This window comes from Elephantulus edwardii, unplaced genomic scaffold (assembly GCF_000299155.1).
Source record: "Elephantulus edwardii isolate Elephantulus edwardi_28Jun2011 unplaced genomic scaffold, EleEdw1.0 scaffold00016, whole genome shotgun sequence".
In the NCBI taxonomy this organism is placed as follows: Eukaryota; Metazoa; Chordata; class Mammalia; order Macroscelidea; family Macroscelididae; genus Elephantulus; species Elephantulus edwardii.
In genome coordinates this window covers 18,220,827-18,242,312 of record NW_006399766.1, presented here as the reverse complement: position 1 = coordinate 18,242,312, position 21,486 = coordinate 18,220,827, and the positions used below count along the sequence as shown (strand labels likewise).

General features: G+C 40.3%; 1 pseudogene; it reads left to right on the top strand.

Annotated features, from left to right (window-relative positions):
- The first annotated feature begins 1,284 nt into the window (after nt 1-1,284).
- Nucleotides 1,285-20,534, top strand: LOC102863977 (annotated as a pseudogene).
- Nucleotides 20,535-21,486: the final 952 nt, after the last annotated feature.

Below are 21,486 nucleotides of genomic sequence, written 5' to 3'. Positions count from 1 at the left end.
TTATAATTGGACCCCCAGAATTCTCATCTTCACTCCTGAGCGAACATTGTTCGGTGAGTCTGATCCTTGATCCTGTCTGTCCTCCCACGTGTGGAAGCACACTAAAGACTTGACTTTGGCTTTTTATTTTTAGAGTGTTCTTTTTGTATACTAAGACTACATTTTCCTTTGTTTCAAAAGGGGAAACTTTATCATTGGTCTCTCCTTCCCCCTACTGACTGCATGTCCTGCCACTCAATCTTTTCCTTCTCCATGCTATATCTCACAAAGAACTCTCGCAACTGTAAATGCCATCTTGGTGATCCTGGGATCCCCTAAACTTAGAGCCAAAGGATTATAAGATGCATGACTTCAGTTGTCTGCTTACTTTTCTTGGAATGAGGAAACTGAGAAACTAGATTTTACCGTAAATCAGACTATGGGAGTTTCAAAAGAATGCATTCAGAAGTCCTTCTTCCAAATCTCACTATCATCTGAACTTTCCTCTTTATCCCCTTCTGACCACTCTCTCTTCAAAGTCCTTACATGCCCAGTCCCTGTACCACACTGCCTTTCTTCCAAAAGCCTTTTTACTGTATCCATCTTGAACTCTTGCTTGATTTTCTGTCACTGCCCAGTTCCTGGGGCACATCATCCTAATCCTTTGAGCACTACAACAAAAGCCTTGACTCTCATTCACTTCTTCCACCAAAGAGATAATTTTTTTAAACCTTACTTTATCAGATTGCATGCTTGCCAAGGACTTCCTCAGTCCAGAGATGGAAAGAGAAAATGCCTCTAGTTAATTTCAAATAGTGTTAGTGGTTTACTTTACCAGATTTTGAGATGTTCTCTGTGATTTTTTGTGTGTTTCTCTCTTCTTTTGGTTCTTCCTGATCTCTTTAGCTTGACTTTCTGCTGTCTGACTATGGGTTGATTATCTCCTCCTTTCCCTGGTTCTTACAGAATGCAGAGGAATGTAGTCCATCAGCCTTAGCAGTAAACTCCGGAGATCGCTCCCTGTGATCAGCACATACCACTATATAACCTAATCATAACATCGTTTAGTATTTTTCCATTTGCCATCTCTAGGCCTTAAATACCACCCTGTCCTTTGCTTTAACAGTGCTGAATTCGGACTTGACTTTAGCGTTTTTACTCCCTTTGGCATATCCTTGAATAAAATAATCATCCATGCTTGTCTAACATTTTCTGGTACAATTTTCTCTTGACACCGTTTACTGTGCTTCATCACCTTTTGAATAACTGTCTTTACTGTCTTAAGCTCAACAGAAATCTATATAAATGGCATCTGAAGACCTAGAGGCGCAGGAGGATGAAATGCTGGCATTGTCAAGTATTTATGATGAAGATGATTTTAAAAGAGCTGAATCTATCCAAGGAGGAGAAATGAGAATCTGTTTGGATTTACCAGAAAATTTCAAGATATTTCTGAACAGTAAGTCAATTCTGGATTATTATTTATGTATTATTAAAAGCTTTGTTAAAGTTAGGAACCTTGATCTATTGGTAATTCATAGGGCTTTCGATTGTTCATTATTTCAGAAGTAAGTGTGAAGTCCTGCTTCTTAGTCTGTCTCAGCCTGAAAGTTCTAAAACATGTTTATCATGATATCTGTCCTAACGATACATAACAACAATAATCCATACAATAAAAATCTGAATAAAGATGTAAAGGAATAAAGTAGTAATAGATGCTACAACAGTGATGAACCATGGTCTCACTATGATAAGTGAAAGAAACCACTAGGGCTTCTTACTATATATTGTTTGGTTCCGTCTGTCTAAAAGAGGGCTGCCTAACACTGATGAGAGGGAATAGCTGGGAATAAGTGCGAATGTGCTTGGTGTTTTTTCCCCAGGGCTGGGTTGATAAAATATTCTAAAATTCAATTCCTCCCCAGTCTGTAGAAGCCAATGTTCTGTTGTGTATCATCAAGTCAGAACTGACTCATAACTGGCCCTCCAGTGGATTTTCAGAGGTAGTATCTGTCTCCTATGGAGCAGCTGGTGGATTTGAACCATGTGCTTTTAGGTTGAAAGCACAGCTCCTTGCCATTAGGCTACAAGAGCTCCCTTAAAATTCCATTGTGGTACACAACTCTGGGACTATACTAAAATCCACTTAAGTACATACTTTTAAGGGGTATAGTTTGTGAAGGAGATACTAATTAGAAAGTTTTTAAAAAATATATCTGTATTATGTCTTCTAATCTGCTTAGTTGGTTTTCAAGTACTTACATGATAACATCTTTTTTTCTTAGGATATTGGTAGCGGGATTAAAATTTGAGGATAGATTGGGGTTTTTTTGTTTAATTAATTTTAATGAAAGTTTACAGAGACTTAGGGTTTCCAGTCACTCATTGTTGCACTTTTTTCCCTACTCGCCTCCTCCCAGCTAATTCACTCTTCTCCTTGAAAAGAAAGAAAAACTCTTTCATTGTTATGTCCTCCCTGCCCCCCAAGTCCACTCTACTATGCAGCCTTCACTCTGGACTTCTGTAATGACAAGAATACCCATTCATATATCCCTTTTAAACAGTTCTCTCCCTTATCTGTTTCAATGCAATATACATCATTCTTCCCCTCCTTTTCTGTCTTCCCTCAACCCTGATGTCAGTCCCATTTTACAACAGTGGCCCTATGCAATATTTGTTCTTTTCTGACTGGGATATTTCACTCAGCATAATGTCCTCCAGGGTCATCCATTTTGCATCATATTTCATGAGTTCCTTGTTTTTCAATGCTGCGTAGTACTCCATTGTGTGATGGATTGGTTTTTACTAGAGGATATTTCCCATCTGTTAAGCCTTTCCTAAGCAGCACTCAATAGTTGAGTAACTAACGAGTCCTTTCCAATTTTTGTTTCTGGTCCAGGAAATTTGGAACATCCTTTTCAAGATAGCAACACTGAATATGTGATTTGTTTTCTGCCTCCTCTTGTGCTGAATTTTGAACTGCCTGAAGATTATCCATCCAGCTCTCCACCCATATTCACCCTTAGTGCCAAGTGGCTGCTGCCGATACAGGTTAGAGTCTGACTTTAATTATTCTTCAAGCTCATTTTAAAAATAGTGATATTTGCTGTATTTCAACAATCTGAAACCAAACGTGCCACTACACTGAGGTGTGCTTGTAGTGGTTGTTCACTGCCAAACAGTGAAAGGAAAGTCATGGTTGGTTGGGCCACACAGAGAGGAGCTTCTGTGAGGAGACTGGGCTTCACCCATAGTGTGGTGGCAGGCTGGAGGGTTAAGCAAAGGGTCTGCATTTAGAACCTTCTCTTAAGCTGCTGCGTGATGAACCCAGCCCAGCTGCAGGGCTCTGGGCTGAGAATGATCTGAACTCCAAACATAGGCATTGCTTAGCACAAACTAGTCATTCCACTCTAGGAATAAAAAGGAAATAAATCTCTGGGTCTCAGGTCATCATTGCCTTTTATGTCAGGACTGATGTGGAGGCATTAACCAGATGTTGGAGGCAGCGCCTCCTTCAGGAGATTGAGAAGTATTGCTTTCATAGGACCTCACCACTCCACCAGCCTTGGTGATAGGAGAGATACAGAATGGAATCCAACTCCTACCTCACTGCTCCAAGGACTTAGGTTTCATTCTTGCATTTCTGTTTAGCCACACAAAATACAAGCCAACCAGACAGCAAATCCTTGCACGGTGCTTAGAGCCCAAAAGCTAAAATGGCTGGGAGGGATAATTCTTCAAGCTCATTTTTTAGGATAACTTAAAAGAAATAATGTTTTGCTAAAGACAGACCTGATGGTTGTAAATTCAATGCACGAAGGGGGAAAAAAGTGTGTTTAGCAGGCAGAATTTCTAAGAATGTCCCCAAGATTTCATACTGCTGCTATTCGTTTGCTGCTATTCCACACCCATGTGGTCCCCCAAACCTGTGATTGTGTTATGTTCTATGATGTAATTAACTTTAGCAACCAGAGATTACCTGAGTGAGTATAAGTACACGTTAGTGGAGGCAAGGATGATGAAACTTCATCTTATATGTTTCATACATGTTGTCAGGAGGCACCAGTCTTTGGAAGAAGACACCATGCTGGTAAAGATGGAGCATCAGCAAAGGAGAGGATAATCCTCAACAAGAAATTGAAGGAATTGAAACAGTGAAAAATAAGGGGCTCGTGAATAGTTATCAGAGATGATGAGGACAGTGCAAGATAGGGCAAGGTTCAGATCTGTTGTTCTTAGGGTCTGTATGACTTGTAATTGACTCAGTGGCACCTTACAACAACAGCCACCACCAGTTGTTGTCAGGTTCATTTCAATTCATGGAAACTCCATGTGTGTCAGAGAAGAGCTGTATTCTGGGGTTTTAAATGACCGATTTTTTTCCCCCTTGGGAATAAGTCACCAGGCCTTTCTTCTAAATTGCTTCTTGAAAAGTTTGAACTGCCAACCTTAAGCACCACCTAGCAACTTCCCTAAATAATCACATGAGCCCTTGTTGTTTTATGCCCTTGGGTCTATTGTGACTCATGCCAGCCCTATGAACCCTCTTATTCTATGCCATCCTCATCATCTCTGACATATTTGAGCCCATCGTTACAGCCACTCTGTCAGTCCATCCCGTTGAGAGTTTTCCTCTCCTGTGCTGTCTTTTCAAGCATCATGTCCCTTTCCAAAGAACGTTGTTGTTATATACTATCAAGTTGGAACCAACCCATAGAGGATCCTCTAGTGGGTTTTCAGAGACAGTAAATCATATGGCAGGAGATTTTCTATCCTTTTCCCTTGGAGCAGCTGGTGGATTAAAACCACGTGCCTTTGGGATTGCAGCACAGTTTCTTACTGCTAGGCTGTACGAGTTTCTGTATGTTGCGGTTGTTATGTGCCATAAAATCACCTGTGACTCATAGCAACCTTATGTACGATAGCTCTGAACCCTACCCTATCCTGAGCCAATCTCATCATCTCCAGCAGACCTAATCCCATTTTTCCAGTCACCAAGTCAATCCATTTTATACTGGGTCTTCCTCTCCTGCGCTGTTCTCCACATTCCAAGTATGATGTCTTTCTCCAAGGACTGATCCCTCCTGGCCACATGCCCAAAGTATGTGAGACAGAGCTTCAGAATCCTTACCTCCAGAGAGCAGCTTGGTTTTACCCTCTCTAGGGCGGACGTATTTGTTCTCCTGGCAGTCCACGGTATGTATGTTCACCACTCTTCTCCAGCACCACAGCTCAAAGGCATTGATTTTTCCTTCCTGTCATTCTTAGTATTATCCAACTCTATGATACATAGCAAGTAATTATGAAGACCATGGCCAAGATCAGCCACACCTTAGTCTCCAGAATGTCATTGTTGCTCTTCAGTACTCTAGAGAGATCCCTGACTACAGCCTTTCCCAGTGCAATTCGTCTTTTGATTCCTGACTTCTGGTGCCAAGAGTGTTGATTGTGGAACCAAGCAAACTGAAATTATTAAAATCTCAATCTCTTCTCCTTCCTATCATGAAGCTGCCAATTCTCCCTGTGGTGAGCGCCTTTATTTTCTTAAGGTTGCACTTCAATTCATATTGAAGACTACAGTCCTTGACCTTCTGCACCAAGTGCTTCAGGTCCTCCTCAGTATGGGCAAACAATGTTATGTCATCTGTACAGCACAGGTTGTTGATGAGTCTTCCTCTAATCCTGATGCCACATTCCTTCTCATAAAGCCCAGCCTCTCCCAAATGATCAGTCCTGCATACAGATTGAAAAAGTATGGAGATAGGATGCATCCCTGATGCACACCTTTCCTGATCCTGAACCATGCAGTGTTTCCTTGCTCTGTTCTGACTGCTGCTTCCCGGTCCATGTATAGGTTTTACATGAGCACAATTAAATGTTCTGGGATTCCCATTCTCCCCAAGGTTAGCCACAATTTATTGTGATCCACACAGTCAAACGCCTTTGCATAATCAATGAAACAGACATTCCTCTCTGCTTCTGGCCAAGATCCATCTAACATTGGCTATGATATCCCTAGAACCATGGCCTCTTCTAAACCCAGCCTGCACATTTGGCAGTTCTCTGTTGATGTACTGTTCCGGTTGTTTTTGGATAATTTTCAGCAAGATCTTGCTTGCATGTGATTTTAATTTACCCACTCTGTCAGCTCACCATTTTTAGAATGGGAATAAATATGGATCTCTTCCAGTCGGTTGGCCAAATGGTTGTCCTCCAGATTTCTTGGCACAACCTGGTGAGCACATCCAGGGTAATATCTGTTTGTTGAAATATATTAATAGGTATTCCATCAATTTCTGGGGCCTTGTTTTTTGCCAATTCCTTCAGAGCAGCTTGAACTTCCTCCTTCATCCGCATAGGCTCTTGCTCATAAGTTGTTTCATGAAATTCTTCTGTGTCTTCCTAATAACATTCCCAAAGTATATGAGACAAAGCTTCAAGGATGCACATGGTCCAAGATATATCTGTTCATTCTTTTGGCAATCCATAAGATATTCAGTACTCTTCTCTAGCACCACAGTTCAAAGGCATCAATTCTTCTTCTGTCATTCTTATTGTCTACCTCTCAGATGCATACTAAGTGATTTAAAAGGCCATGGCCTGGATCAGGAACACCTGAGTCTTTAAACTGTCATCGTTGCTCCTCAGTTCTTTGGAAAGGTTTCTGACAGCTGACTCCCCAATTTCCGCATGTCTTTTGATGTCTTGACTGCTGGTCCCAAGGGTGTTAATTGTGGATCCAAGTAAGATAAAAGTTGACAATTTCAATCTTTTCTCCATCTAATTATGATGTTCCCTGTTGCTCCAGTGGTGAGGATTTTTTTTCTTCTTGACATTGAGCTATAATACATATGGAAGGCTGTAGTCTTTGATCTTCTGCAGTAAGTGTTTCAAGTCCTCACTTTCACCAAGCAAGGTTGTGTCATCTGCATGACACAGGTTGTTGGTGAATCTTCCTCCTAACTTGATGCCTCCTAACATTCTCCTTTATAGAGTACAGCTTCTCAAATTATTTACTCAGCACACAGATTGAATAGGTTTGGCGAAAGGATGCATACCCTTCCTGATTTTAAACCATGCAGTGCTCCCTTGGTATGTTTGGACAACAGCTTCTTGGTCTATATATAATAGATTTCATGTGAGCATAATGAAGTGTTCTGGGATTCCCATTCTTTCCATTGTTAACCATAGCTGATTATGATCCACACAGTCAAATGCCTTTGTATAGTTAAATATTCTTCTGGTATTTTCTGCTTTCAACCGTGATCCACCCGACATCAACAATGATGTCCCTGGTACTAAATCCTGTTTGAACTTCTGGGAGTTCTCTGGCAAGAAACAGAATTTTCACTGAATGTTGGCAGAAAAGGAAGAAAGAATAGGAAAGCAAGAATAAAAGGTGATAGAAGAAGTCAAAGAGATTCAAAGAGAAGGACTTGACTTGTTGATGCTGCTTTAAAGATGTATTCCATCTTGAGGAGCATGGGTGGCCTTTGAGTGATCATAGTGGTTCCCACTGCCTGCCAACAAAAAGTGGGTAGCTATATACCAACCAGTACAGCCCTCACACTTCTCTTCTGGAATCCTGATTATCATTGAATTGATAATATCTAACATTTCAATAAAAGAATGTTGTTAGGTGCTGTTGAGTCAAGTATGATTCATAATGACCCTGAGAACAGTCAATCGGAAACCTGCCCTATCCTATGCCATCTTCATCATCTCTGAGACACGAGAGCCTATTGCTGAAATCACAGTGTCAATATATCTCATTGGGGGTCTTTCTCTCCTTTGCTGACCCTCCATATTTCTAAGTATGATATCCCTTTCCAAGGAATATGCTTGGAAACATGTTCAAAGTGTGGTAGATGACATTTCACCATTTTGCCTCCAAGCACCTTTTCCAAGACAAATCAATTTGGTTTTTTTGGCAGTCCATAGGATATTCAGCACTCTTCTCCAGCACCACAACTCAAAGGCATCAGTTCTTCTGTCATCCTTATTCATTATCCAGCTCTCTGATGCATAGCATGTAATTGAAAGGATCATGGCAGGTGCACCTAAGTCTTCAAACTGACATCATTGCTCTTCAGCATTTTAGAGAGGACTCTGAAAGCAGACTTACCTAATGCAATATGTCTTCTGAATTCCTGACTGCTGGTACCAAGGGTGTTTATTGTTGATCCAAACAAGATTAAATCCTTGACAGCTAAAACTTTTAATTCTTCCTGGGTGGGAACTACTAAGACTAAGCATGTGTGTTATTCTTTTCTTAGTCTTTTCACAATTGATTTTTATTGTTACAGAGAGTCTAAGGTCCTCTTTATTTTTCTTCATGTCTATAATTTGAATTTTTGCTCTAAACTTCTTTTATACTCCCTAAAGGAAGAATAAGGCGAATGTGATTATTAAAACCAGACTTTCCTAGGGAAACATAAGTGATTTCAGTTTTCAAACATCTGCTTGTTGTTAATAAATGAACACAGGTTGTTCCTGTGACTCCTAAAGTCACAAATAAAACAGGTAAAGAGGATTCCTGTTGATCGTTTTAAGGAGCGCTGGTGGCATAGTAGATTGCAAATAGAAATACTGACTCTTTGAATCCACCAACAACTCTGTGGGAGAAAGATGAATGATCTTCTATAAAGATTTACCTCAGAAGTCTGGTGGAGAGTTTGTATGAGTCAGAATCCACTCTACAGCAGTGGGTTTTTATAGTTTGAAGTCCTAGAACCCCATACTAAGTGTTTTTGCTTTGATTGTCTATTTGATTTTCCTCTTGCTTCAATTTTGGTAAATTGTATTTTTCAGAGACTGTGCCCATTTCATCTATGTTAGCCTAATGCTATCACGGTATACTCCATTATTATCCTTCTAATATTCAGGGAGCTCTGGTGGCCTTGCAGTAACAATCTGTGCTGTAATCCCGAAGACACACATTTCAAATTATCCAACTGCTCAGTGGGAGAAGGACGGGCAATCTCCTCCTGTGCCTTTGAAAACCCACTGGAAGGTCAAGTATGGGTCAGTGGTACACAACAACAATGATTTTCCTAAGGCCACTATGAGTCATCCTGGCACCTAACAACAACAATGTCTTTAAGGAGCTTTGGTGACGTAGTGGTAAGGAGTTACACTGCCAACCCAAAGCCAAGCAGTTCAAATTCACCAGTTCCTCTTTGGGAGAAAAATCATCTCCTCCCATATGATTTACAGCCTCTGAAAACCCGCTAGAGGATCTGCTTTGGGTTGGATCCACCTTGACAACACACAACAATGTTTTAGAGTTTAATGTGCTCCTTTATTGATTTCTTCCATTGGTAATTTGTGTTTTAGTGAGTATTTTCTTTCACTATTTTGAAAGACCTTGTAGATTGTTTTGTAAACATGTTTAATTGATTCACACTCATTTTCTTTTACATAATCATCAGTAATGGTTAAGCACTTCTGTGCCTTCTAAATGTGCATGTCACCGATTAGTCTTTTCAGTTGCCAATTCTTTGGTCACTTTCTAATGCTTGAAAATAGCATTTTATTTTACTTTTTTGTGGTTTTGGCCAGAATTATTATTGTTATTGGCAAAAGAGTTCAAGCTACTCCAACATTATTTCTTTATTCTTTTTAAAAATTTTCCATTTTTTTAATTGAAATTCCATTTTTATTGCATTTAGTGAAAAAAACGAAGATCTTAACTCGGTGATCACATATACAAAGGCAAAGTAAACTTGCAAGGAACTAATCTTCTCATCATTTGGGAGGCGCTAGCAGATCACGAGCCTGATGTCTTTTCCCTTTCATGAGTGTTCATGAAGTTTCTGGTGGAAGGTGTACAATCAGAATGATCACAAAACCTGCACTTCACCAAATATGAATTCTTCCTCATTTGCTTAAAACTTGTCCCATTAGAAGCATCAAAACTCAGATTCTTCACACCTTTAATAGTTTTCCATGACCAAAACAAAGCCTGGCCTGACAGCTTAAGAGATGTGTAGTCCACCATTTCAACTGTCTGTATGTCCATGGCTGTTTACTCTTTAAGACCTGAGAAAACAGACTCCATATTAATGAAGTGCAATCTCTATGTTCCTCAAATAGTTATTTTGTGTGCCTCAGTTGAGAGTATGGTGGTTGAAATCCTCAAAAATTTTCCATTTAAAGTGCAACAATGAATGAATGGAAATCCAAAGTCTCTGTAAATTTTCATTGAAATTAATAATAAATTTTTTAAAAAAGGATAAAACAACAACAACAAAAATTTCCATTTAAACCATCAAATCTAAAAATGAATTCTTCCAGCAGCTGTGATTTCATATGTTTACCTCAAAACAAAACATAAAGCCTATTCATCATGGTAGTTCTTCCAACAAATGTGGCAAGTCTCTAGTGGAAAATCCTTTTCTATTTCCCTTTCAAATCAGATCACTTTTAAGGAGGAAAGTCCAAATGCTTTACCAAATGCTAAAAACAAGAAATGTGAGCTTTGTAAAGGAATTTGTTGTGGATCTAAACGTACAGCACCACTTTCATACAGTTGTTGTTGTTATGTGCCGTCGAGTCATTTGTGACTCATAGCGACCCTATGTACAACAGCCCTAAACCCTGCTCTATCCTGTGCCAATCTCATTGCCTCTGACACACCTACCCCCATTACCCTAGTCACTGAATCAGTCCACCTCATAGAGGGTCTTCCCCTCCTGCGCTGTCCCTCTACTCTACCCAGCATGATGTCCCTCTCTAAAGACCTGTCTCTCCTTACAACATGTCCAAAGTATGTCAGACGAAAAACCTATTCAAGCAGTTACATTACTAATAATTTTTCCAGGGAACCTGGATAGCTAGAATAGCAAATAATCTAAAGCACACCATTGTAAAATTATTTCTTCTATCCAAGATTCATGTTGTTATTGTGTGCTGTCGAATCAGAACCAACTCATAGCTGATCCTGCAGTAGATTTTCAAAGGCAGGATATCACACAGGAGGAGATTGCCCTTCTCCCACAGAGCAGCTGGTGGAGTCCAGTCACGTGCCTTTGGGATTACAATGCAGGTTCTTACAACTACTAGGTCACCAGAGCTGCCTAAAAAATGCATACTAATGTTAAAACAAAGTAAAGAAATGGAAGGAAACACCCCCCCCCCCTCAACCCTGGCTTCATTCCTGTTTGGGATCTGCACTTATAGACACTTTCTATCATTTCCTGGGTTTTTTCTGGTGCTTCTTTCCTAATTCTTCTGACTATATTCTGTTCAGGAACATGCTCCTGAACAGACTATGTATAAAATAGTTGGATCTTTTTCTTAAGCATGTCGCCAGCATGAAAGGTTACCTTTTAAAAGTGTCAGGATTTTTTTTTTTAAAAAAAAAAAGAAGCAGCAGCATTTGGAGTAGAAAAAAAAAGTTTCAGGATTCAAGGAGCAAGGTAAAAAAAAAGTTTTAAGGTAAGTTAGATGTTGAGCGGGGACTCTGGTAGCCTAGTGGTAAGGAGTTGTACTCCCAACTCAAAGGCAAGCTGTTCAAATCCACCAGCTTCTCCATGGGAAAAAGATCAGCAGTCAATCCATGCAATTTACTGCTTCTGAAAACCTGTTGGAGGGTCAGCTGTGAGTTAAATCCAATCCATGGTCTGCAACAACAGACGTTGAGAGCAACATATAATTTCCTTTCCAAACTCACTGGTGTCCTCCTTGTTTCTTGCAGCTAAGCAATCTCTGCAGACACTTAGACAGCCTATGGGAACAGCAGTGTGGCACTGTAGTCCTGTTTTCCTGGATTCAGTTTCTTAAGGAGGACACCTTCAAGTACCTGAACATCACCTCTCCCTTTGAGCTCAAATATCTTCCCTGTGGGAGCATGAGTAGCAAAGCATCCTTGGCCTCTCCCATAAGAGAATTAAATCCTGAAGGAGCAACTAGCTCTGAAGAAGATCAAGAGGAAGCTGTGGATGAGAGAGCAGTGCAAGATGTGGAATCGCTGTTGAGTCTGCTCCAGGAAGTCTTGCACTTTGATCAAGCTCAGCAGAAAAGGAGCTTTAACAAGAAAGCATACATGTGCAACATCTGTTTCTGCATCAAGCTGGGCAATGAATGCATGTGCTTCTTGGAGTGCAAGCATGTATACTGCAGGGCCTGTCTGAAGGACTACTTTGAGATCCAGATAAAGGAAGGACGGGTTCACGCCCTCAACTGTCCAGAACCAGAATGCCCTTCACTGGCGACCCCTGATCAGGTAACTGCTAGCAACTCGCATCCCAATTCTGTTTCCTGACTGGTAGCTCGCTTCTCATGTGCTTCCTTTATGAAGCTGGCCAGGACATTCCCACGCCCACACCCACTTCTTGGCTGGTTCTTTATATCTAGAAAAATGCTACTTTTATCTTATGTTAGGAGTCAAGCAAATTTAAGCTTCACTTCTGCTGACTTTGAAATCAACAGTCCTAGGCAAGAACAAGGATTATTTTTAATTCTGGGAATTTTCTTTGTAAACCTACTAAAATACCCTCCCACGTAAGGGTACCACTCATATTGTGAGCTTGGTGTCTGTGGCCTATGCCCTTGTTGTCATTTGGTCTCTCTGAGTCAAGTATGACTTATACATAACACCCTGTGAATAACAGATTGGAACCCTGTCCTGTCCTGTGCCATTCTCACAATCTCTGACACAATTGAGCCCATTGTAGCAATCAATCTATGTGGTTGAGAGTCTTCCTCTCTTTTATTGACCTTTCCAAGCATGATGTCCTTCTCCAAGGAATAGCCTTTTCCAGCACCGTGTCCAAAGTATGTGAGACAAAGCTTTGCCATCCTCGCCTCCTTGGAGCACTCTGGCTGTACCGTCTCCAAGACATAACTGTTTGTTCTTTTGTCAGTCCATAGATTAGCTTGGAAAGCTCCAGGAAAGCTGGAGTTCTGTGTGATGGGATTTTAAATGTCTGTGCATCTGAGTTGGGCCAGAATCCCAAGGATATTTTTATGGTGTAAAATCAAATGGGAAGTCATTCAAACTGTGACTGGTTCTGTTTCCCTCTAGGTTAAAGAACTGGTACCAGAGGAGCTGTTTGCGCGCTATGACAAGCTTCTCTTCCAGTCCAGCTTGGACCGGATGGGGAATGTGGTGATTTGCCCTCGGCCACTCTGCCAACTGCCTGTGATAGAGGAGCCAGGCACCCGCATGGGCATATGTACCAGCTGTAGTTATGCCTTCTGCACGCTGTGCCGCCTGGTTTACCATGGGATTTCACCCTGTAAGATGACAGCAGGTAAGTGGAGAAGTGTGAGCCTAACTCTGAAAAGAAAGCAAACCCAAAAGATGGCTTTTTCATTTTAATGGTAATTTTAGTACAACAGATACTTATGTACCAAGAATCATTCTAGGTACTGAGAATAAATGATCAAAACATGATGACAACCTACTTCTTCACAATCAGCATAGGAAGACTCTCTCTAGTCTGTTAAGTCAGTCTTATGTAAAGTGACATAAACCGTGAAAGTGATATCCCAGCACTTGGCGCATATTGTTATTGTTGCCTGCCTTCAGGCTGGAACCTTGGAGCAGCTGATAGATTCAAACTGCATACCTTGGTTAGCAGTGAATCTACTAACCACTGCGCCACCAGAGCTCCCTATTAGCTGTATTAGTTCTGTAATCAAGGCAAGGATAATCCATCACCTTTGCTATATTGTATTTGTTAGCAAGTCACAGATTCTACCAGCACTCAAGGGACAGGATCTTAGTGGGTGTGAACACGGGGGCCACCCTAGATTCTGCTTTTTGGAAGCCTGTCCTTGATCCCCATGACCCCGTCTAGTATAAAGTACATCCACTGCCTCCTGTGTCCAACATCCTTTGCCATCCAGAGACAGAGAATTTTCAAAATCATGAAGTCCTAATTCCTCTTTTGTGATTTTTTCTAAAAAAAAATCTTTTTATTGTGGTTTGACTTTAAGTTTACAGAGCAAATTTGTTTTCCATTTAACAGTTCATACACGTTTTCTTTCATGGCATTGATTGCAATCACCATGATGTAACATGACTCTTCCCACTTCTTCCCTGTGTCTCCCATTTTCATTCACCTATATTTTCTATCGCTTCCTGCTTTCTGAACTTTGTTATTGTCATTGTTATGTGCTGTCATGTCACGTATGACTCTTCGTGACACTATGAACAGCAGATCTGAACTTTGCCCTATCCTGTGCCATCCTCATCATCTCTGACAAACTAGCTTGAGTCCATTGTCACTGTGTCAGTCCACTTGGTTGAGAGTCTGACTCTCTTTCCCTGATCCTCCACCTTTCCAAGGATGATGTTCCTTTCCAAGAAACAGCCCTTCCTAACAATATACCCTTGGACATATCTTGGACAGACAAGTGAACAAACAGCTATGTCTTGGAGAGAGTTCTCTTCAGAGGCAAGAATAATGAGGCTTTGCTTCACATATTTTGGATATATTGCTAGGAGGGACTATTCCTTGGAGAGGGACATGATGCTGGGAAGGGTGGAGGATCGACAAAGGAGAGGAAGGCCCTCAACCAGGTGGACTTACATGATGATTGCCGCAGTGAGCTCTTGTGTATCAGGAAGTATGAGGGTGGTGCAGGATAGAACAGGGTTTAGATCTTTTCTCATAGGGTCGCTATGAGTTGTGCACGGCTTGATGGCACCTAACAACAACATACCCAAAGTATGTGAGGCAAAGCTTCACCATCCTTGCTTCCAAGGAGCACTCTGGCTGTACTTTGAACAGACATAACTGTTGGTTATTTTGGCAGTCTGTAGGATATTCAATACTCTTCACAAGCACCATATAACCAAAGGCATCAATTCTGTCATTCTTATTCATTGTGCAGCCCTCGGATGCATAGCAAGTGATGGAAAAGACTATAGCCTGAATCAGGCAAACCTCAGTCTTTAAACTGTCATCATTGTTCAGTACTTTGGAGAAGTCCCTAACAGCAGACTTTCCCAATGCAATAAATCTTTTTATTTTTTGACTACTGGTACCAGGGGTGTTTATTTGTGGGTCCATCATTGACAATTTCAGTCCCTTTTTCATCTACCATGATATTGCCCATTGGCCCAGTGGTGAGTTTTGTCTTCTTAATGTTGAGATGTCATCCATATCAAAGACTTGTATAGTCTTTGATCCTCTGTAGCAAATATTTTCAAGTTTTTCTCCCTTTCAGTAAGCAAGGTTTGTGTCATCTGTATAATGCACATTGTTGATGTATCTTCCTCCTACACTGATGGCACATTCTTCTTTACAGAATCTAGCTTCTCAGATAAGATTTGCTCAGCACACAGATTGAAGAAGTATAGAAAAAGGATACTGCCCTGATGCACACCTTTCCTGATTTTAAATCATGCTTCCTTTGTTATATATATTTATTATATTGGGGGGAGTAAGTTTTATAAGAGCACAATTAAGTGTTCTGGGATTCCCATTCTTCTCAATGTTTGCCATAGTTTGTTATGATCCACACAGTCAATAATATAGTTTGTTATGATCTACACAGCTTTTCCATAGTCAGTATACCACAAATAGACATTGTTCTGGTATTCTCTACTTTCATCTAGGATCCATCTGATATCAGCAATGATATCCCTGGTGCCATGGCCTGTTCTAAACCCAGCTTGAACTTTTGGCAATTGTCTGTCAATGAACTATTCTTCAGCAATTTTTTTTTGTCTGCCCAGAAGGTCCATGTGTTCTTGAAGAAAGTTCGCTTTAACAGTGTCTTTGTTTCCAACTACGGTTAACTATAGATGATGGCCATGAGCTTTCTGCAGTATTTTGCTTGCATGTGGTATCAGTGATATTGTCTGATAATTTCCACATTTTGTTGGATCACCTTTCTTGGGAATATGAATGAATAGGGATCTCTTGCAGTAGGTCACCCAGGCAGCTGTCCTCTAAATTTTCTGGCATAAACTGATGAATACGTCTATGGCTGCATCTGTTAGTTGAAATGTGTCAATTGGTATCCCATTAATTCCTAGGGCCTTATTGTTGCCAATGCCTTCAGTGCAGCTTAAACGTCTTCCTTCATTACTTTTGGCTCTTGATTGTATGCTCCTTCCTGAAATATTTCAATTTGGCCAGTTTTTATTGGTGCAGTGACTCTGGACACAGACTCTTTATCCCTGGGTAATGTTGTCCTTTTTAAAAAAAATTTTAAAATTTTATTATTTGTGTGTGTGTGTGTGTGTGTGTGTGTGTGTGTGTGCCATCAAATCAGATCTGACTGGTACAGGAGGAGATTGTCTCTCCTTCTCCAGCAGAGCATCTGGTGGATTTGAACCATGCACCTCTGGGATTGCAGTGCAGCTTCTTGCCACTAGGCTACCAGAGCTTGCCTGTCCTTTTGATCTCATATGATTATTTGTTTTTAGGGAATATGTGCCTTCCTGAAATCCCATTTCCTTTGTACCTAATAGCTTTTCTCTGTTTATCTTTTTCCTCTCTCTCACTGTGTTATAAACATCAAGAAGAAACCAGACAACATCTTTTATTACTTTGCTTGGAAATCATCTTCATTATGTAATGGAATCTGTCACTTTATAAGTTCTGCTCATCACTTAACCATAGAAAACCATTTTCCTAAGTTTTGTGTTTGTGCCATCACAAGGATGGAAACTAGGATCTTCCTTCCTTCCTCCACTTTCTAGTTTCCCCTAACACTCTTCCTTTTATACCAGCAGATCCTTAAAGTCTAGATTTCTCCTCTGAGTCTTTTAAGTAAGAGTAGGCTGCCTTTAGCATCTTTGAGCCTCTGCCCACTGCACAGTTCCAAATTATCTTTCCTTATCTTTAGGTATTTACTTATGTTTGTCTTTAGGTATTTACTTACGTTTGTATTAAGATCTCACTTTGTTCCAGGAAGTGCTCATCAGCACACAAAATGGGATGCAGTGACCAAGGAATATGGAGAGTGTAAACTGGATAATTGGAAGCCAGGAAAGAGTTCACAGAAAGCTCTGATATTAATGATGTGAGAAAATTAGGTTAGTTGAGTTATGGAGGGAGTCCATTCTTCTACAAGTAAGGCCATTGGAGAAGATTATCATTGTCATTTGTGTTTAGTGAATGTGACGCAGAAGCCAGGTAAAAGTGTATCAAGAAAAGCAAGCTTCCAACACTGTTAGTTGGGAGAGTCTTCCAACACTTTTACAAAATGTGGTAGAGAGTAGTGACGTGGCTTCACGATCTTTTCTGTGCAGAATTGAACAGAGAGCCGCTGAACTTTGCTGTTCTTTTGCAGCCATGCTCGTTTGGAAGAGAAGACCTGGCACTGTTCCAGAAAAATTGGAAAACAAGCTTCTTTTGACTTTTTCCTCTTTACCTGCACAGAAATATCAACATTAAACCCCCAAAACCAAACTCATGGCCATTAAGTAAATCACCAACTAGCTACCCTCCCTCAGTTTCTCAGGCTGTAAATCTTTACAGGCGAAGACTGGCCATCTTTCTCCTGCAGCTGGTGAATTCAAACTACCAACCTTTCGATTAGCAGCTCAAAATATTAAAAACTATGACAGTAGGACTCTTTTATCAACCTAATAAATAGTCATCAAAGGAAAATACTCTGTTCTTAGCAAATAATAATAAAAAGTAAATATTCTGTTATTTCTCAACTCAGACCAACTGGAGGGTCAGCCAGCTATGAGTAGATTTGAACTCAACAGCCATGATTTTGAATTTTCAGACACTGTAAATCATACAGAAGGAGATTGCAGCTTCCTACCCACAACCCTCTAGATTTTGTTGTTGTTAGGTGCTTTCGCGTTGAATATGACCCAGAGAACAACAGATAACCCTGTCCTATCTTATATCTTCCTCACACTTCCTGACACACTTGAGCTAATTGCAGCTGTCACTGTTGTCAGCCTATCCAGTTGAGTGTCTTTCTCTTTCAATGACCTTTCCAAGCATAATGTCCCTCTCCGAGGAACGGCTTCTCCTAGCAATATGCTCAAAGAATATGAGATGAAGCTTCATCGTATTTGCCTCCAAGGAGCACTCTGGCTGTACCTTCTTCAAAACATACTTGTTTGTTCTTTTGGCAGTCCATGGGATATTCAGTACTCTTTTCCAACACCACAGCTCATTCTTCTTCTGTCATCCTTTCTTCACATCAATTCTTCTTCTGTCCTATTAATTCATTTACTTTGGAGAGTTAAAAAAAATCAAGTTGGTGGCTCCCTGATTTTTCTTTGTCATTTGTGTCTGCCTCATTCTTACATAGTACCAGCACAAGTGCAGTTTTGTTTTCTCATTTGCATCATTATAGTCTTAATTTGGCTATGTTGTTATCCCTATGAAAAATGGCTCTGAACCTTGCCCCATTCTGTGCCATCCCCACTAATTCCAACACACTTGAGTCCGCTGTCCTTCAGTCCATCAATCAGTTTCTGTTGAATCCATTTAATTGAAGGTCTTCCTCTCTTGTGCTGACGCTCTACCTTTCCAAGCACAATGTCCTTTTCTAATCAGCATAGGAGAGGAAGACATTCAACTTAATGTTTTGACACAGTGGCTGTGGTAATGAGGTCAAGTCTATAGGAAATGATAAGGTTAGTTCAGAAAAGTGCAAGGTTCAGAGCCTTTTTCACAGGGTCACTATGAGTTGGATTTAACTTGACAGCACATAACAGTGGCAACTCAGAATGATAACTTGAACTTTATTTGGCTTTGTTTTGTCTCTGCAAACATCTATGGGAGTTAATCTTCTGTTTCATATTCTAGAGAAGCTAACAGCCTTGCACATGGAATACATGCGTGCAGATGAAACTGGTAAGAAGTTTTTAGAGCAGAAGTATGGGAAAAGGATCATTCAGATGGCAATGGAAGAGACGAAAAGTAAGGAGTGGCTGGAAAATAACTCAAAATGCTGCCCAAACTGTGGGACTCGCATAGAAGTAAGTCTGAGAAAAATTTCCAAAGTAGATGTATAAGCATGTTCCTCTCCCGATGCGCATAGCAGACATGGAGGCAATAGTATGATATTTTGGGGTACTTTTTAAAGACGTCTTTCTTAGAAGATAAAAGGGGTTTTGTACCACAGTGTCATAAACTTAACATTAAAAAGGGTCAGATCTGTAACAACATTATAGCAGATATATAGTCTGTCATTAATTATTTTAATCCTTCACAGTCATTCAAAATCCAGTGGCTTAAGAGGAGGTCAAATATCAATCATGGTCTATTCTTAACTATTTTTTATTTTCATTTTAAACACAAACACAGAGTGTCTGAGTTTTCCTCCCTTAAACCTTTTTATTGGCTATAGCTCCCCTGTTAAAATGAACAAATACGTCTTGGGAAGAGTACAGCCAGAATACTCCTTAGAGGAAAGAATGGTGAAGCTTCATCTCATATGTTTTGAATACGTTGTTAAGGGGGGCCAGTCCTTGTAAAAGGACATCATACTGAGAAAAGTAGAGAGTCAGTGAAGGAGGACAAGACCCTCGATGAGATGGATTGACACAGTGACTATAACAGTGGGGTCAAGAATATCAGAGATGCTTGGCCAGGTTCAGCTCCATTTTTCATTGGGTGGCTGTGAGTCATAATGGACTCGGTGGCACCTGACAACAACATAGTACCCCTGATCTGGAGTCCTGGAAATACAGGCATTTTTCCACTACCTGAGCAGGGGAATCTGTTGCTGCCTAAAAGAAGACTCTTAAGTCCTCAATCCAAATGCAATAATGCTTGCTTTAGGATTTTGCTATTTCCTTCCATTTTTAAAAATTTTTTTAAATTTTATTTTCTCTCTCTCTCTCTCTCTCTCTGTGTGTGTGTGTGTGTTGTGTACCATCAAATCAGATCTAACTGATACAGGAGGAGATTGCCCCTCCTTCTCCAGCAGAGCATCTGGTGGATTTGAACCGCACCCCTCTGGGATTACAGTGCAGCTTCTTGCCACTAGGCCACCAGAGCTCCCTCTATTCCTTCTAGTTACGATTAAGCTCTCTCTAATGAGAATTACCTAATTACCCAACTAAGGAAGCTGTCATTAGACATAATGACTTAACGTTGTCCATCAGCAGAGGACTTGACACTTAGATGTTCACTAGGATTTCTTAAACACTGAGCATTTTAAAATAATACATCAAATACAAGTGATCTTCAAGTCCAGCCTGAATCTGTAACTGTGTATGCCAAGAGTTTCCTAAGTATCTCGTTGTAGGAGCACCTGCTAGCTATTTTGCTTCTGCTAAATACTAGCCACACAAAATATGAAACATTAAGTAAAGGGTATTTGTCATGTTTCCTGCAATCTGAAAGAAGAGACAAGGAAATTATTGTACTAGGTCTTTGGGGGACTGTGCCTTTTCCCTTTATTTTATTATATCCCTGATGTTCTGTCTCTCTCTTTCCCTCCAGAAATTTGATGGCTGTAACAAGATGACATGTTCTAACTGTATGCAATATTTCTGCTGGCTTTGTTTGCAAAGTCTCTCTAGAGCACACCCTTATAGGCATTTTAGTGATCCTTCCTCCCACTGTTTCAACCTGTGAGTATATATAGACATGTCCTTGAACAGTAACTTTTGATGCATAATTTGCAGAATGAAAATCTGGTGCCTCCTCTCAAAGGTAAAAAAATTTATAGATAGATATAGATTTATAGATAGAAATAGATAACCTTTTTGTGGAATATTTATTTCTTGCTCTATTTCTTTCTATTTATTGTCAGCTTTGTTTCAGAGGCAGGAAAATCGAAGAAATGCTACAATGCTGCGCCTGGTACCTTTATTAATTTCAAATTATTAAAAATATTTTCTCCATTTTCTCCCCCCATCCTCCCCTTTCTCCCTTCTGTACCCTCCTGAATTTCTCTGTCTGCTAAGTAATTTTATATCAGTCATAACCTTAAATACTTAAATATGCATCTTTTAAAATAAAGAACATTTTCTGTATATCCACAGTATTAAGGACCTCGGATGGTGTAGTGCATCACACATTGGCCTGCTAACCAAAAAGTCAGTGGTTCAAATCCACCAGTTGCTCTGTGAAAGAAAGATGAGCAGTCTCCTCCCATAATGACTCATGGTGGGTCATTAGGAGTTAGAATGGAAGTGGGAGGTGGACTAGGACGAAAGGCCTGGCAATCTACTTCTGAAAAATCCGCCAGTGAGAATCCCCTAACAGTTGATACCCATTGTGTGTAAGGTCACCCTGAGTCAGGGAGTGACTTAAAGACAGCTAACAACAGAGTGAAATGAGGAATTTCATTATTTCAAAATGACCTTCCGTGAAGAATGAGTCCAGGCACTGAGGAGAATTTAAAAAAATAGAAGTGACAGGCACTGTTATGGATTGAATGGTGTCCTCCCAAAAAGTATGTCTTGTAAATCTACATTTGTGTTTATAATACCGTATTCTGTTATGTTAGCGAAGCATATTTAATGCAGGATGTGTCTGGAGTCAATCTCCTACAAGAGAGGGAAAAAAACCCGCATTAGTCAAGGAGAGCCCATCTCTCCTGTGCTGGGTTCACAGGGAC